Below are 17,441 nucleotides of genomic sequence, written 5' to 3' on the forward strand. Positions count from 1 at the left end.
TTCCAAATTTTGTGCCTAATTTTTTTTTAATTCATCAGTTGGCTTATGACTTAAAACATGAAAACTCGTTTGTATAATTGTTATCAACAACTAAAACGAAAGTCAGCTCATTTTCCAAGTTCACAGGTACGGAGGAGGGCATTTCTCCCAACCCTATGTATGGGGTTTTGTATTCCCTCCAAGAAAAAAAGAACAAATATTCTCTATGTTCAAAATAAAATTCAGGTTTGGCCTCTTTGTGGGTAAAATCCAAAGCAGAGGAAGTCTCAGGTTAAACATAAGAGAGTTTTCCTACTTATTAAAATTCCTCAACTGAGCCTCTGAAAGAATTTATTTTCCATTTATTTAAACACAAGTGTTAGGGCTGGGGAGGTAGCTCAGGGGCAGAGCACTTGCCTCGCATGAGGCTCTGAATTCAATCCCCAGCAGATGGATAGATGATTGAGAGATGATTGATTAATTAGTAGATGATAGATATAGATAAGATAGTGGATAGGTGATGGATGAATCTATTAAAAGATATAGATTTGTTTTCCCTTCAGCAAGAAAAATAGAGCCACCTACACACACACACACACATACACACACACACACACACACACACCACTCAGTGAAACACATACCCTTCACGCTTCCCATGGGCTTTGAAGAGGCAGATGTTTCATGCTTCTTAGCCCCTTGGATGACATCAACAGATACTCTACTTTTGCAGGTAATAAAATACAATTCTGACATTTGAAAAGAAGAGGTTTTATTATTATGAGCTAGAAGGGGCCCAAATGGAGAAGTGGCCTTGACACTTGACCACTGAAAGAAGGAACTGCAAACCAACTATCCTTAACCCAAAATAATCATCTTTGTTAGACTCAGCTCCACATTTAAGTATCACATAATCAATAATCCATAAAACGAGTCAAGTCAGCCACTTCCAAAGCATATGTTTTGCAATCAATCGTCTTGGGGAATACACCAGAAAGTGACATAAATTACAATTCAAATAATCCACTGTTTGCTGTGGTAAGAGTTTTATACTTGAAATTAGCACACAGTTCTGTTTAAATTTTCCAGGTTAAAATTACTGTAATCACAATCCATGGTCCATGTGCCTTAGTCCATTTTCTGTTGCTATAACCAAATACCACAGGTTGAGTAGTTTATAAACAATAGAAGTGTATTTGGTTCAGGGTTTTGGAGGCTGGGAAGTCCAAGAGCATTGCATTGGCATTGGTGAGGGCCTTCGTGCTACATCGTAACATGACGGAAGGGGCAAGTGAGCATGCACAAGCAGAGGGAAAACAGGTTCTCCATCCTTTTTGGCAGGAACTCACTCTTGGGATAACTAATCCATTCTGAATAAAATGGCATTAATCTGCTTAAGAGGGCAGAGCACTCATGACCTACCCACCTCTTAAGGGTCCTACCTCTCAGTGCTGTTACAACAGCAATTAAATCTCAACATGAGTGTGGGAGGGACAGTTAGCCACAGCACTGTGGCATTCAGCACCCTTTTGTCTGTGAACATAAATCCCCAGCGGTTCCAAGTGGTGTTTTGTCTTTCTGATCAAATGTGTTCTGAGATACTTGTTCTCTTAGGACCTTATGACAATACCATACCCCCAAATGGGAATTAATGAGATCTTTCCAGAAGAGAACATCCACTCCCATTGACTATAAACTTTGAAAATTTAGTAAGAAAATGCTCCCTCTTCCTTCTCTCTGGGCCTTGCTCTCTTGAGCCTGCATCATAAGGAACCTAACTAGAGGGTTGCTTGGAGGGGGTGTGCAGATGGTGGCAGCCTTGTGGAGGCAGCCCTTGGAGTAGACTGGGAGACAGGAAAAGAGAGACTCACTGGGGAGTGCGCTGGGGCCTATGGTCCTGAGAGCAGGTGTGTCTAGAGAGGGAGGTAGACTTGTTTAGTAATTAACAGGATATATTTATATTCTTGCAGTCTCTCCGTTGGATAGACATTGCCAGCTAAGTGCGGTAAGGACTTCCAGTAACACTGTACTTCCCACGGTACCAATTCACACAGAATAGTCACATAGTGGCCCAGACCCAGAAGTCCTATTACAATATGAACAGATCTCACATATCCCAATCCTGGAAACCTGTGGATGATGGGATAAAACAAGGTTTGGTATAGTCCCAGAAACAAGTTTAAAGAAAACCCTTCCAAATTTTAAAGCTCATAGTTGAAAACAATAAGAAACAAATAATAATAATTTATATGACCAGTAATAAATTATGAAGCCAAGAGAAGTCTTTCTAAACAAATTGATCAAAAAGAAAAACAACTCTCATCACCAAAGAAAATTCTGGCAAATATGATTTAGGTAGCATCTTTACAGAGAGCTTGCAAAGATCTTATTGAGATCTCTACTGGGGCTTAGAAATTATGGTTCCCCTTTCACAGAGAGCAGCAAGATCCCAAAATAAAAGGGAATGTTCAAGCTGTAGGGTCTTCTGGACCCTTTGACAATGAAATGTCAAAAGCAGAACATAGCGTGAAATTTTCACTTCCTAAGTTTGCATTTGCAACTTCTGAAAAGAGATTTAATAGCATTGGGAAACTTTGGTCAACATTTCCATTACAGAGAGAGAAAACACACACACACACACACACACACACACACACACACACACACATACACATTGACTGAACATTTTAAATGTCTATTATAAAGCAGTAAATTTGGTTCCATCATTTTAAGTCTCTATTTTGCGAATTATCTAAGTCCCTTTCTTGAATTTTTTTCTCTTTTGTATGTCAGGCTTCTTTTGCATTTTTATCAGACTTTCTGACACTTCTAACATAGCTGGAGTAGGGAAAAAATAAGGAAGTAAAACAAAAGCCTATCAGCATGATTGCTTAACACACTGAAATAGTATTTTTAGTTACAGCTGTCTCCGTTAGGACCTGGGACAAGGTGTACATGTGCTTATGTGGATGAGTTGGTGGGGTAGTTGGAGACAAAATGTAAATATGCTGAGATTACCCGGGAAGGCCATGGGCCAGGCCCACGTTCTCCACGGTTAGCTGTTCTGATGTCAGGAGAGGAAGCAAGAACCAACTGAGAGGTTTTCTCCCCTTACCACCACCCTGCACTGCAGGAGAAGTGGGAGGGAGAGTGAGCACACTCATGGGGTAAACTCACAGACAGGATCTCAATCCTCACAGGCACCCTGCATCCCCAAAGTCCCACCACCAGTAGAAAGCCTGGGTGATTCCTGAAATGATGGCCTTTCTCGTCTTTCTTCTTCAGGCCAACAGGAGACTCTCATCCCTGGCCACTGACCCCGTTCCAGTGAAGGTAGTGATTGGACCTTAAGGTTCCTGGTTAAATAATAATGCACCAGAGTATAGAATATCCTCTAAATGTGTACAGCATTTTGCATAACTAATGAGTTTTCCAGATGGCTGCCTTCCTATCACTATAAGCGGTGACAGGTTTCCATACTGGTTACTTTGGATAACTGAATATGTTATAAACATGCTATAAACCTCCTATCTACTTGGAAAAGTAGCCTGAATTAGCTTAACCATATATCAATGACTCTAGCTTAACAATAAAAACTCCACTTTCTTGCTTGGTGTGGTACAAGAGTGAGCCCTAGGATCCCCCCTTGACCGTATTCTAAGTTGATGGTGGAGATTTGGGGGTTGCTAAGCTACTTGTTCTATTTTTTCTCTAATCCTTTCCTGTCAGACCTCACTTCTTACTGTTCTTAGCAATCCTAATGACAAGTTGATTTGTAAATCAGAAGAACATTCATAAATAGATTCTAAGTGAGGCCTCAAGAACATTTTGAGTGGAATAAGAAATGTGCTGTGTGCAATTTACTCTCTCCATTCTCAGAGCTGTTCTGATTTTCTGCCCTATACGAGGTGTGTGCATTTGTAACATCAATAACTTCCCAATAAAGGAGACTCCATGACCCTGGGATTTCTGCAGAAATCACCCAGGGAGGCTTCCTCACCAACACAAAGAAAGGCCTATTTTGAGTCAAAATTCCATTGTTGAGTTAAAATCTCTTGAAGCCCATAACTGAAATGCTGTGGACTGTGACTCCACAACCACTAGATTCTGCCATCAGAAATCTCTGAGTCACACACTTGTTTTCACCATGGCAGAAAACCACATTTCCCCACTTCCTCTTCCACCTGAGCTTTATTTGTTTCATTTACTCGTAACCACACGATATGGTAGAGTGACCATCGACACATATTGAAATCCTTCTCTGCCTTCAGCTAACTGAGGGACTTGGGGGAAACTCATGTTCTCTCCAAATCTCAGGGTTTTTTCATCCAAAGGTGAATATGGTCTCGGGGCCTGTGTGTTTGTAAGAATAATATGACATAATCTCGTGAATTTACCCAGTTGACATCAGGCACTTAGTAGATGCTGATTATTTGTTTCCTATCACTTTCTATCTTTTTTTATTTTTCTGTTTATGATTCTGTCGCACCCAAACATGTAGATCATCTTCTAAGTAAATAATTATCCCCTTTAGTGAGGCATGGTTGATCAACAGCCCACCAACTGCAGGAAATCTTCCTAAGCCCCCACCAGAATCTGAGCACAGCTGTAGGACACACTTTTCACACTGCCTTGTGATTCTGGGCATATGTGTTTGGCAGCCCTTAGGCCATGAATTTCTATTTTATTTTCTGCTAAGTCACTCCATTTTAAATGATATAATATTGAGGAAATGAAGGCAAGAATGGTTCGCTTACTTTTTCTTTCCTCACAATTGCTTTTAAGAATAACTAAAACCAAAAAATAATGTAGGAATCTCATAATGTCTTTAAAAGTACTACCCTACTCCAAAATGAGCTCCTAGAACACATGCAAATGAGCAGCTTCACCTTGTGGAACAGTGGGATTCTCCTCAAGGAGAGAGTATTTGTGCCATTTTTTTTTTTTTTTTGCCATTTTTTGTGCATGTTGAGAATCCTCCTTGAACTCCCATTCTAAATTTTATGTGTGATGCAATTTAAAATGCTGGTAAATTTAGGATGAATCATTAAGGGAAGGGTTAGCATCTCAGGCACCTTTGCATCCTCAACATGTAGCCTCTGATCGAAGACATTAGCAAATAATTAATAATGAATAATATTCAGATGTCCGGAATGAAATTTGCTTTCATGAAACTCATGATCTAGGACAGTTAATTATCTGGCTCAGAAGTCAGAAATCATGAAAAGCAAGAGGCCAAAATCATCCAATCCATAGACATATCCAATTCCATAATCTAATCCATACCTATATCTCTGTTGACCTCCAGACAGCACTCTTGACTCATAACATCTGTGTGGGAAATTTCCCAGGTACTTTTGGTTTTGGTTTTTTGGTCTTTTCCCCCCTGGTATTAGGGATTGAATCCAGGGGCATTTTACCACTGAGCTACATTTTTATTTTTTATTTTGATATAGGATGTTTCTAAGTTGCCGAGGCTAGCCTCCAATTTGTGATCCTCCTGCCTTGGTCTCCCAAGTCACTGGGATTACATGCACTGTGCCCAGTTCCCTATCTTCAGTTTGGAAAAAAAAAAAACTTCATCTGCATTTCTGGACCGTGTCAGTCTGAGTTTAAATCATAAGTAAACAAGTATTAAGGCTGGTGCCTCCTCCTGTTAACTCGTCCTCTATCTCGTGCTACATGGTCAGGCATCTCTTACAGGAGAAAGGACCAACTACAGCTCTAGGCTCCCTGGCTCCCTGACAAGCTGTATGCATTCCCTTGTCAGCTACTGCATCCACAAATCGGTGACTTCTCAAAGCATTGTTCTCTGGACATTTCTCCATTTCCAAAAGCATCAATCAGCCCTCCCATCTTTATGCTTCTACCTATATTTCTGCCTTAAGCTTCTTTTTACATTTATCCATTAACACATGTTTACTTTCCAGAACAATCTTTCACAAAAATCACATCTTTTTGGCTAAAAATATAAAATCTGCAGTAGTTCTGGGTCCCCACTGAACATTCTCAGGAAAATAGTCCAGGAGGAGGAAATGGAAAAAAAAAACACAATGAAACCAGCCAAGGGAGGAACTACAGTAAAGGAAAAAATAAAACAAAATCACCAGGAATACAAATCATATCTCAATAATAACCCTGAATGTTAATGGCCTAAACTCACAAAAAACATAGACTGGAAGATTGGATTTTTTAAAAAGACCCAACAATATGCTGCCTTCAAGAGACTCACCTCATAGGCAAAGACATCCACAGACTGAAGGTGAAAGGTTGGGAAAAAGCACAACACTCACGTGGCCTGTGGAAACAAACGGGTTTCTGTCCTCACATCAGATAAAGTGAACTTCAAGCCCAACTTAGTCAAAAGGGATAAAGAAGAACATTTAATACTGCTTACGGGATTCATACATCAACAAGACATAGCAATCATAAATATATATGCTTCAAATGATGGGGCACCCACACACATCAAACAAACTCCTCTCAACTTCAACAATCAAATAAACCACGACACAGTAATTCTAGATGATTTTAATACACCTCTCTCACCACTGGATAGATCTTCCAAACACAAACTATAGGAAGTAAATAATACAATCAATAATTTAGATTTAATGGACATATATAGAGTATTTTATCCATCAATGAGTGTATATACTTTCTTCTCAGCAGCACGTGGATCCTTCTCTAAAATAGACCATTTGTTATGCCACAAAACAAGTCTTAGCAAATAAAATAAAATAAAATAAAAATACTAGCAGGCATTCTATTAGATCACAAGGGAATGAAACAAGAAATCAATGATAAAATAAAAATAGAAGCTACTCCAACATCTGGAGATTAAATAACATGCTATTGAATGACAAATGGATAGCAGAAGAAATCAGGGAGGAAATAAGAAAATACTTAGGAGTAAGTGAGAACACCATTACAACCAATCAAAATCTCTGGGACACTATGAAGGCATTGCTAAGGAAAGTTCATTGAATTGAGCTCATTCATTAAAAGAACAAAAAGCCAACAAATAAATGACCTAACGTTACATCTCAAAGCCATAGAAAAAGAAGAACAAACCAACACCAAAAGCAGAAGAAGACAGGAAATAATTAAAATCAGAGCTGAAAACAATGAAATTGAAACCAAAGAAACAATTCAAAAAAATTGACAAAATGAAAAGTTGGTTCTTTGAAAAATTAAATAAAATCGATAAACACTTAGCTGCACTAACAAAGAGAAAGAGAGAGAAAATTCAAATTACTAAAATTCATGATGAAAAAGGAAATATCACTAGAGATACACCTGAAATACAGAAGATAATTAGAAATGTTTTTATAAATTTATACTTAAATAAAATAGAAAATTTCAAAGACATTGACAAATTTCTAGAGACATATGATCTACCCAAACTGATTCAGAAAAACATACACAATTTAAACAGATCAACTTTAAGCAAGAAAACAGAAGATGCCATCAAAAGCCTACTAACCAAGAAAAGCCCAGGACCAAATGGAATCTCAGCCAAGTTCTATAAGACTTTCTAAAAAGAATTAACACAATACTCCTCAAAGTATTCCATGAAATCCTATGAAGTATTCCTCAAAGTATTCCTTCATCCTATGAAGCTAGTATCACTCTGATACCAAAACCAGACAAAGACACATCAAGGAAAGAAAACTTCAGACCAATATCCCTGATGAACATAGATGCAAAAATTCTCCATAAAATTCTGGCAAATCATATACAAAAACATATCAGGAAGATAGAGCACCACAATCAAGTGGGGTTCATAGGGATGCAAGTTTGATTCAACATCTGGAAATCAATAAACATAATTCATCACATCGATAGACTTAAAGACAAGAATCATATGATCATCTCGATAGATGCAGAAAAAGCGTTCAACAAACTACAGCACCTCTTCATGTTCAAAACACTAGAAAAACTAGGAATAGAAGGAACATACCTCAACATTGCAAAAGCTATCTGTGCTAAACCCAAGGCCAACATCATTCTAAATGGAGAAAAATTGAAAGCATCCCCCCCAAAAACTGGAACAAGACAGGGATACCCTGTTTCACCACTTCTATTCAACCTAGTCCTTGAAACTCCATTACAACCATCAAGAGGATCCAACTTCACTGTCCACCCTCTGGCCCCTGCTGCCCTCTAACTCTAGGAAGCTCCCTACATCAGTCCAACTCACACCCTCAGTACCTGTCTTTCCTCATTATTCACTAACACTTATTCTCTCCTTCTAACAAGAATTCACCTCTTCATCTTTTCGTCCAAACTTATTTCCACTAATCTCTTAAAAATATAAAATGTTAGAGTCAAAATCATCTGAGGTCGCAGTCCAGTAGGCAGCCAGGCCCCTCATTTCTGGACAGTCAAGAGGCTAGGGCCCAGAGATGGCTCCCGGCTCCTCTGACAGAAGCCTCTCAGGTCCACACAAGTGCTCCAAGGGCCCTCTGGAGGGCACACCTGCAGCCAGGGAAGGAAGCCCAGGAGGGGACTACAGCGTCACCAGTGCAGCCGAGGCCTGAACACACACATATGACCACCTCCCAAACCAACCGCACAGCTCAAGCACCTCCTCTGCTCAAAGTCATGATCCAACCGGCACCAACCTCGAGTTGAGGCCTGGGCCTGTTTAAATTTTCCCCTCCGTCCCCTGCGCCCCTCACCTGCGAACACCAATTCCAACTTGTATTCGAGCCCACCTGGGTATGTTATTTCACATGTATGGTTGTTTTCATTTGCTGGGGCTACCATCAAAGACCACAGAATGGATCGCCTTTAAAACAGAAATGCATTTTCCCACAAATCTGAAAACCAGTGTCCAGCATCAAGGTGCTAGCAGGATTAAATGGGGATCCACACTAACAACCTCATTGATTTAATTTAATTACTTTTTAAAGGCTCTTTTTCAAATACAGTCACATTCTTGGGTACTGGGGGTTAGGACTTCACCATATGAATTTTGGAAGGATATAATTTGACCCATAACAAGGTTCTAGAACTCTACCTTCCACTTCTGTTATCCTTAACTCTCCACCCCCACCCAAGCAGAGCAATCTTTCACCAAATTATAATTAAAATCACAAATACTAGACTACAAGGTGCAGGCTCTTTTTGCAGAACTACATTGAACATGAGAAGAATCTAGTTTTGCATTGCCTGTCTTCATGGTAACCTACACCCTGCTCTTTGCTTCAAACATTCATCAGAAACAACATGAGTGAATGGTGATATCTGACTGCATTAGTCTCTTTCCCTGTGTTAAGGATCCCTCTTCAAGACCACCCCATTCCCAAGTCAGCATCCACACACCCCTCACTGATAAATAGCAACAAACACACAAACCAAACAGTCCCCACAGGATCTCACCATTGCAAGAAAGAAAGCACAGGGCTACTCAAGAGTTGTCACTTCATAAATAGAAATAGTTCTCCAGCAGCCCCGGCAACTTTCAGGAGAGAAGGCTGTAAAGAAAGGGAAGTGTATTGTGGAAAAAAAACAGAACAAGGCAAGAAGAGCCAACAGTACAGTTTGCTCAGATCCTTTCTGAAATACTTCAAGGAAGGTTCCAAATTTAAATTTCTACCATTTAATCCAACTTACAAATCTGATCCAGAAGTTGTCAGCCTTCTTCTGCAAAGCCATGGGGATTTCATAGCAAACAAAAAAATAAGGTATATTTCATGCTTACTTCAGAAATCCTAAGAAAAGATAATATTCCTTCTTGCAACATCTATCTTTGCTGTTTAATGGGAAAAAAAATTATATTGACCAATAAAACTAGCTGTTATTTTGTGTGGCTTTGAGGTGAGTTTTACCTGAAAGTAGGGATATAACTCATCAATAATGCATGCTGAAGGATTATAAAAGAATCATAAAAACACCAGCCCCTGAGATCACACAATGGGGAGGTAACATTTGCAACTTCTAGATTATTCATAAGGCATCCATATCTGTATATGTCTTGATTTGTTGTCAATTTTATAGTATGAGTTCGTTTGTTTGTTTTGTTTTGATTTAAAATAGGCATGAGTGGGTGTGATGTCTGCAACTCCAGAGCAGGTAGCCATTAAAAATGGACCACAGAGTCTCCTGTGGCTCTCATTTTACAAGTATAAATATGCACGTGATTAAAATAAAAAAAGGAACTCCCATACACACACGCCCAGTCATCCTACATGAAGAAACTTTTGTAAAGGCAGATATGAGGAAGAGGCCAATGTTTGCTACAATAAGTTGTCTCTGTTAAACAACATGATTTCTAAAAAAGAAGAAAACTAACACCAAACTATTTTGTATTTAATAGCACCTCTCTGTCTTTCTGGGGAACTCTCCCTGAACTCTCTTACTGCATTGAACTACCCATTACATGGCCTCAGAAATCCAAAAACTTCTCATTGTAGCCTTGCTACTGTCACAAATTTGGATATGTTTGCATAAGTAGAATCAATGTTTTTCCCCCATTCAGTAGTACCTGAGTCCACCATTTAATCCTTAGCATGGTACCCGAGATGTAAAAGGAGCTCACAACATATGTATAGTGACACCTAGCTAACAAAACAAACCAACAATTCTTTCTGCTTTCACATACAATTCTGCTTTCACCCATCTTTCATTCAACCACCTACCTTCCTGCACAGAGAAGTTAGAGGTTTTCATTATGTATGTTGTGGTTTGAATCTGGAATGCCCCACAAAAACTCACACGTTGAAAGCATGGTTTCCCAGTGCACCAAGGTTCACAGGTGAGGGTTTTAGGCAATAATTAGATTATGGGGCTCAACCCACATCGGTGGATGAATCCATCAAATGGATTAAGCTTGTGATAGCTGAATGAACTACTGAAAGGCGAAACCTATTTGGAGGAAGTAGGTCACAGGGGGTGTGCCCCAGCCCCTTCACCTCTTTCTCTCTACTTTCTGGTGATTATGAACTGAGTGGCTTTCCTCCACCACACCCTTCTGCCATGAGGTTTCCTTGGAGCCTCTGGCTATGAGCTGAATCCCCTGAAACTGTGAGTCAAAATAAACTTTCCCTCCTTTAACTAGTTCTTGCCAGGTATTTTGGTCACAGCAACACAAAGTTAACTCACAAATATACCTGCCACTCTTTCTTTTGAAACCCAACCCCTCCACCATGTTTGGGAGCTCGCCTCCTCTCAGTTCTTCAGAGAAGGCATGTTTATTGTTCTTCTCTGTCCCGTATGTTTACGTAATCCCTCTCTGCTCTTCCCCTTCAACCCATAATCATTCTTAAGTTCCACCCACCTTTTTAAAAAGTCCTTAGATCTCCTTTATTCATGGCTCATTTTTTAACTTTTCTGATCAAGCTCCATGAAAGAAGTCTCCAGTTCTCACCATGTACATAGTTCTTCATGACCTGCAAGTGGACATGAGCTCAGCTGAACTGTGATATTCATATAAAAACTGCCAGGCATTGTCTTCTCCATTCAATGGCACATCCCATTCCTTTCTTACTAACCTCGCCACAGCAAGGATCCCGTCTTAATATTCCCTTAATATTTGGGATCCAACTTTCTCTCAGTCTTCTTTCAAACATTTTTCCATCTCAGACTCCTTGCTCCCTCATCTCTTTTAATCCTTTTAATACTGGTGTTCCTTGATCTCCTACTCATGTTTTTACCTTCTCATACGACATTTTATTTAACTATCACTAATACCTATATCTCTAAAATCTATATTTGAATCACAATCACAAAACAAGCTCCAGAGCAAATTGCCCACTGACCATCCTTCAACACCATGTAGCATAGTTTCCTAAACAAATAAAAAGAAGGTGAAAAACGTGCTCATCATCTTTCCTCACAAACTTGTTCTGAAAATGAATAACCCAATTTTAAAATGAGCAAAGGATCTGAAGACATTTCTCAAAAGTTTAGACATACAAATAGCCAACAGGTATATGAAAAAGTGCTCAACATCACCAATCATCAGGGAAAGCAAATTAAAACTACAGTGAGATATCACTTCTCACCTGTTAGAATGGCTAATCAAAAAACAAAAAAAAAATTCAAGTGTTGAGGAAGATGTAGGGAAAAAAAGGAACACTTGTGTACTGTTGGTGGGAATGTAAATTAGTACATCTGATTTTTTTGGTGAACCTCTATATAGAACTGGAATACTACCTATGACCTGCTGTAGAACTGCCATATGACCCAGCAATACTACTACAGAGCATACAACCAATGGATGGGAAACCAGTATGTCAAAGAGATATCTGCCCTCCTAAGTCTGCAGCATTGTTCACAATACCCAAGTAGTGGAATCAAACTGAGTGTCCTCCAATGAATGCATAGATAAAGAAAATGTGGTGTATATACACAATGAAATACTGTCTAGCCTTTAAAGGGGAGATTCTGTCATCTGCAACAACATGGACGAAGCTGAAGGATATTATGTCAAGTGAAATAAGCCAGGTTATTTTCACAGAAAAGCAAACACTGTGTGATATCACTAATGTGTGGAATCAAATAAAGTCGAACTCAGAGAAGCAGAGAGTAGAACAGTGGTCACCAGAGGCTGGGAACAAGGGGAGGGAGGATTGTGGAGATGGTGGCAATGGATAGAAAATTTCTATTAAGCAAGAAGAATCAACTAGATGAGTTCAAGAGACCCACTTACACTATGTTGGCCATAGTTAGTGTCAATGACTTGCATACTTGAAAATTGCTCAGAGAGTAGATTTTAAGTGTTCTCATTACAAATAAATGGCATGTGAAGTAATACATATTTTAATTAACTTCAATTAGCTATTCCATATGTAAACAGATTTAAAAGCATCATGTTGTACACCATAAATATACACAATTTTATCTGGGAATTAAAAATAAAGAAAGAATAATTTTTAAGAACTTGTTCTCAGACCTCACGTTGACAACTGATACCACTGATCTACCCTGTCACCTAATCTGACATTTCCTTAATTTCTCCATTTTCCACATTATCACTAAACTAATTTGTATATTCCTTTCTAATTATTAAAAATGTGCAATTAAGTAGGAAAAGTTTTCTTTCTTTCTGTTTTTTCCCATGGTATTGGCACTGAACCCAAGGCATTGCACAATTAGGCAATCACTCTACCACTGATCCACAGCCCCAGCCCAATATGTCTTCTTTAAACTACTTTAAGTGCATGTTTTTATTTACCTTGTATCAACAAATAGATACCATGAAAACCCCTTAGAGAATCTAAGGAAGAGTTAGATAGTATTTAAATTTAGATGTGTGTAAATTTTGCCTCTAGAATGTGTTTAAAAGCTAGAAAGGTCTATTCTATTGAATATCTGAAACATTTTCCTTCTCTATTTGCCTATATTACAGTATCTATTGAAGAAAGATGGTTTAGATTAATCCCAATTTGTTTTCAACCCAATCCCCATTCTAGGAAATGAGAAGATATAACTAAGATAGAGAGATCAAGATAGAGATAGATAGATAGATAGATAGATTATTTATATATATATATATATATATATATATATATATATATATATATATGACAAGAAACACTATGGAGTAAAACTTTATCTCCTGATTCTCTTTCTGCATCTGCACCCCAGGTCCTTTGCCACTTCACCTGATGCTTCCTTTGGCATTGAAAAAGGAGTTGACTCTGCTTCTTGGCTCATAATCACAGCATCATGTTCACTTGGACACTTTTTTACAAAGGATTTGATCTGATTTCATTTTCATCATAAAAAAACAAGTCCTTAGACTATTATTGGCTCCTCTTAGAGTTAAGAAACTAAGAATAGAGTTAGGGAGAAATGCTCAATGTAAATGGCTAGGGAAAAATCAAACTCAGTACTGTGTCTCTGTGCCCAGCAATTCTTCCGCATGTTGGAAAGATTAAAGAGATGGTCATATGTCTACGAGTTTGAGCCAACCAATAGAACTAAAAGGAATCTGCAAACTTATGTGTGTGCACATGCACGTGCATTCCTAGCAAAGACACTAGGGACAAATGAATCAAAGAGGGGGCTGGGGATGTGGCTCAAGCGGTAGCGCGCTCGCCTGGCATGTGTGCGGCCCAGGTTCGATCCTCAGCACCACATACCAACAAAGATGTTGTGTCCGCCGAGAACTAAAAAATAAATATTAAAAACTCTCTCTCTCTCTCCTCTCTCACTCTCTCTTAAAAAAAAATGAATCAAAGAAAAGGCCTATCTACCTGGAAAACCTTTTTCTGTTTTCTTATAATTTCTTTAAACCTCTCCTTCCTCTTGTGTTTCTTTCTCTAATCTTAGTACCCTAAGATTTCCTTTCCTCTTCTAACATTGAAGGAAATCTCAGAAATGTGCTGATTACTGCTTCTCTTTGAATTTTCCCTATCTCTTGATCATCTCACCAGTTGATCTTAAGTCTTTACTCGAAAATTGCAACATTCTAAACAGCATTCATTTTTGTAAAAGGCAAAATGAGATAAGATCAAAGCCATATAAAAACAAATTCTTGAGAGTGTTTTTTAATCCCTAAAGGTCTCAGGAATAAGCTTTCATAGAAATGTATGAAGACATGAATTGACAAGAACATACTTTATATACAAACAGAGATATGAAAAATTGTGCTCTATATGTGTAATAAGAATTGTAATGTATTCCAGTCATGTATTTTAAAAATAAAATCAATTAAAATTTTTTTAAAAAAAGAAATGGCTTCCTTTCCCTTCAGGTCCCCATCTACCTTGAAATTGTGCCTTCATCAACGCCTGTTTCCCTAAGGGACTGACACAAGGAGAACGTGGGCAGTGAATGTTGTGGCTCACCCTTGCACCCTGAGCACTCAGTCGCCGTGATGCTTAGCCGATACTTCAGGACTGTTCTACGAGGCTGGAACAAATCACTTCCAAATACGACATCCTGCAGGGAAAGACGAAACACAGAAGCAATGTGGTAGAAATCAGACGATCTTCCAATTATGAAGCCAACAGTTTTCTCCAATAACAGCTGTGTTGTTAATGTAAATAAACTGATCCCCAGCGTGGAATTGGGTGAAAGGATTTTATTTTTAATATAGTTATAAGGCATCAGATAAGATGAAGCACGGGGACAAACAACTCCAAGTCTATATCCTCTGTGGCAAGGATCACAGATGGGAGTGGACCATATCCCCCATTGATGAAAATAGCATCCCAAGTCCCTTTTTTATCTATCTCAAACCCCATTTGAGCTCTGGCAGATTCCTTCCTCCTCCTTCTGGTGCCCTTAGTGGAGTGAGAAAGATTGCTAATTGACTCAAAGGTGAATTAAGTGAAGAAATAACTTCAGACCAGTAAACATATATTTTCATTTCAGATGCTTAGGTATAAACACAATCCATTTCCCCACCCACTCTCTCATCGTGTGTGAAAACGGCTCTACAATCTCTGATAGAAGAGTGTATTTTGTTGAAACAAGAGAGGGTTGTATACCCAAATGGATATGTATATTGGTCTTCAAATAAAGCCATCTTTTAAGCATCATGTTTTTGAAAGAATATGTATGATCCCAGGATATTTTCATAAGATGTGTCTATACTCAACCATATGGATCTTATCTACAAAATTAGGATGAAGTCTATTTCCAAGATGAAAAAGAGTAAAAAGATAAGGGAGTTGGATGTGTTAATGGATAATTGCCACAAATTTCTGCACACAGACGACCAGTTTCAAGAATTAGAATATATTTAGATATTAATAAAAATCCATATTGGAGATATATTTGCTATTTCAGAATGAACTTTGAATTTCATAATGTGTCTATTCATAATTATAAAGTTCTATTAAGAGTAGACCATATCAGATTTATTTTTGTATTACCATGGAGCCAAATATACTGTCTTTTGATTAAGTATGTCAATTAAATGAAAGAATATTGCTGCCAGTTTGGAAGTGTCAGAATATAGAATTTCATTTAATGGAATACTTCTGTGTATTAGTAATATTATACTAATATATTAGTAATGTTATGCTAGTATAACATTAACAAAATGAGTTAATAGTAACATTTGTGTGTATACCACATAGCATATATTTTATAGAATTTTCATATATATTCATTCAATTAATTCCCAAAATAACCCTGTGAGGTAGACAGGGTTATAACTATATACCAGGAAAGGGTGGAGGAAACACTTCCAAACTATTTTTCCAAAACCAGAGAAGAAAATTATAAGAAAACAACATTATATGTAAATACTCCTTATACATACTAACAAAAAGTCTTAAAATATTAACAAGTAAAATCCAGTACTATATTAAAAGGCAACATATTCCAGAACACAATTTTATTTTAACTTTGAAAACTAATGATATAATTCTGAACACTGACAAAATAAAAGAGAATATGGCATGGGATCACCTTAGTAGATTCAGAAAAAAATAAATCTCAATGTTCATTCAAGATAAAATTGAAAAAAAAATCAAAGCAAATTGTGAACAAGGGACTAGCTTCAATTTGGAAAGTGTCGACAGTTAGAGGCAACACCATGCTGAATGGTCAAAGACTGACCACTCATGTACCAGGTCAGCAAAACCACAGGAAACTCACCCTTTCCATTGCTATTCACCACTGTTCTGATAGGCTGAGCTGGAACAATAAAGCAAAATGAGTAAATAAAACATAAACATTATGGAGGGAGAAACCAGGGCTGGGTGTGCAGCCCAGAGGTAGAATGCTTGCCTAACATGCATGAGGTCCTGGGTTCAATCCTCAGAAGGTAGGTAGGATACCAAAACAAGTCTTCATAGACAGATTATGGACACAGAAAAATCCAAAGAACTTATAATTTACTTAACTAATAACTGAGAACCAATAGTATTTCTATATAATAGTAATTAACAAATGGAAAATGATACTTCAAAAACAACTCTTTAGAATATCACCAAAAATTATACAATATTTATGGATAAGCCTAGCAAAATATTTAAAACCTGTACCGAAAAACTGCAAAGGACAGCTAAGAAAAATCAACAGATCTATAGCAATAGTTGACGAGAGTGGTCAAGAGAGTGTAACAGTGGAACAAGGGGATATGAACTGGGAATAGAATAGAAGGGGAAGTTCAGGAATAGCTGCATATGTTCATGTTCAATTGATTTTAAACAAAAGCACCAAAGTAAATCCATAAAGAGAGGAGAAGTCTTTTCAATACTGCTACTGGAGATCAGCTCATCAAAAGTGGCATTACTAAAATGAGCAAGCCACAGACTGGGAGAAAAGATTCACAAAACATATGAAATTCTTTATACACATACTGTGGCAAAGAACCTTATTCAGAATCTAGAAACAATTTTACCAATTCAGTAATAAAGTGACAAATACACCAATTAAAAATGGGTGAATGACCTGAACAACACAAAAGATCTATGAATTGACAGTAAGCAACAAAATAGTGCTTAAATAGCAAACTATTAAGAAAAGAAAATTCAAAAAAAATGAGATACCAA

The 17,441-nt window shown here is 37.9% G+C and overlaps 1 protein-coding gene across 2 annotated transcripts in view; it reads right to left on the minus strand.

Moving 5' to 3' along the window:
* IPCEF1 (interaction protein for cytohesin exchange factors 1) overlaps positions 1–17,441 on the minus strand; it is a 154,959-nt gene that overhangs the window by 108,992 nt on the left and 28,526 nt on the right. For both annotated transcript variants that reach the window (XM_081295890.1, XM_081295889.1), the window contains exon 2: positions 14,781–14,874. The gene's annotated coding sequence lies outside the window, so the exon portion shown is untranslated. The remainder of the gene's footprint in view (positions 1–14,780; positions 14,875–17,441) is intronic.

The sequence above is a fragment of the Spermophilus citellus genome (assembly GCF_964194105.1).
Source record: "Spermophilus citellus genome assembly, chromosome: 5".
NCBI classification, from domain to species: Eukaryota; Metazoa; Chordata; class Mammalia; order Rodentia; family Sciuridae; genus Spermophilus; species Spermophilus citellus.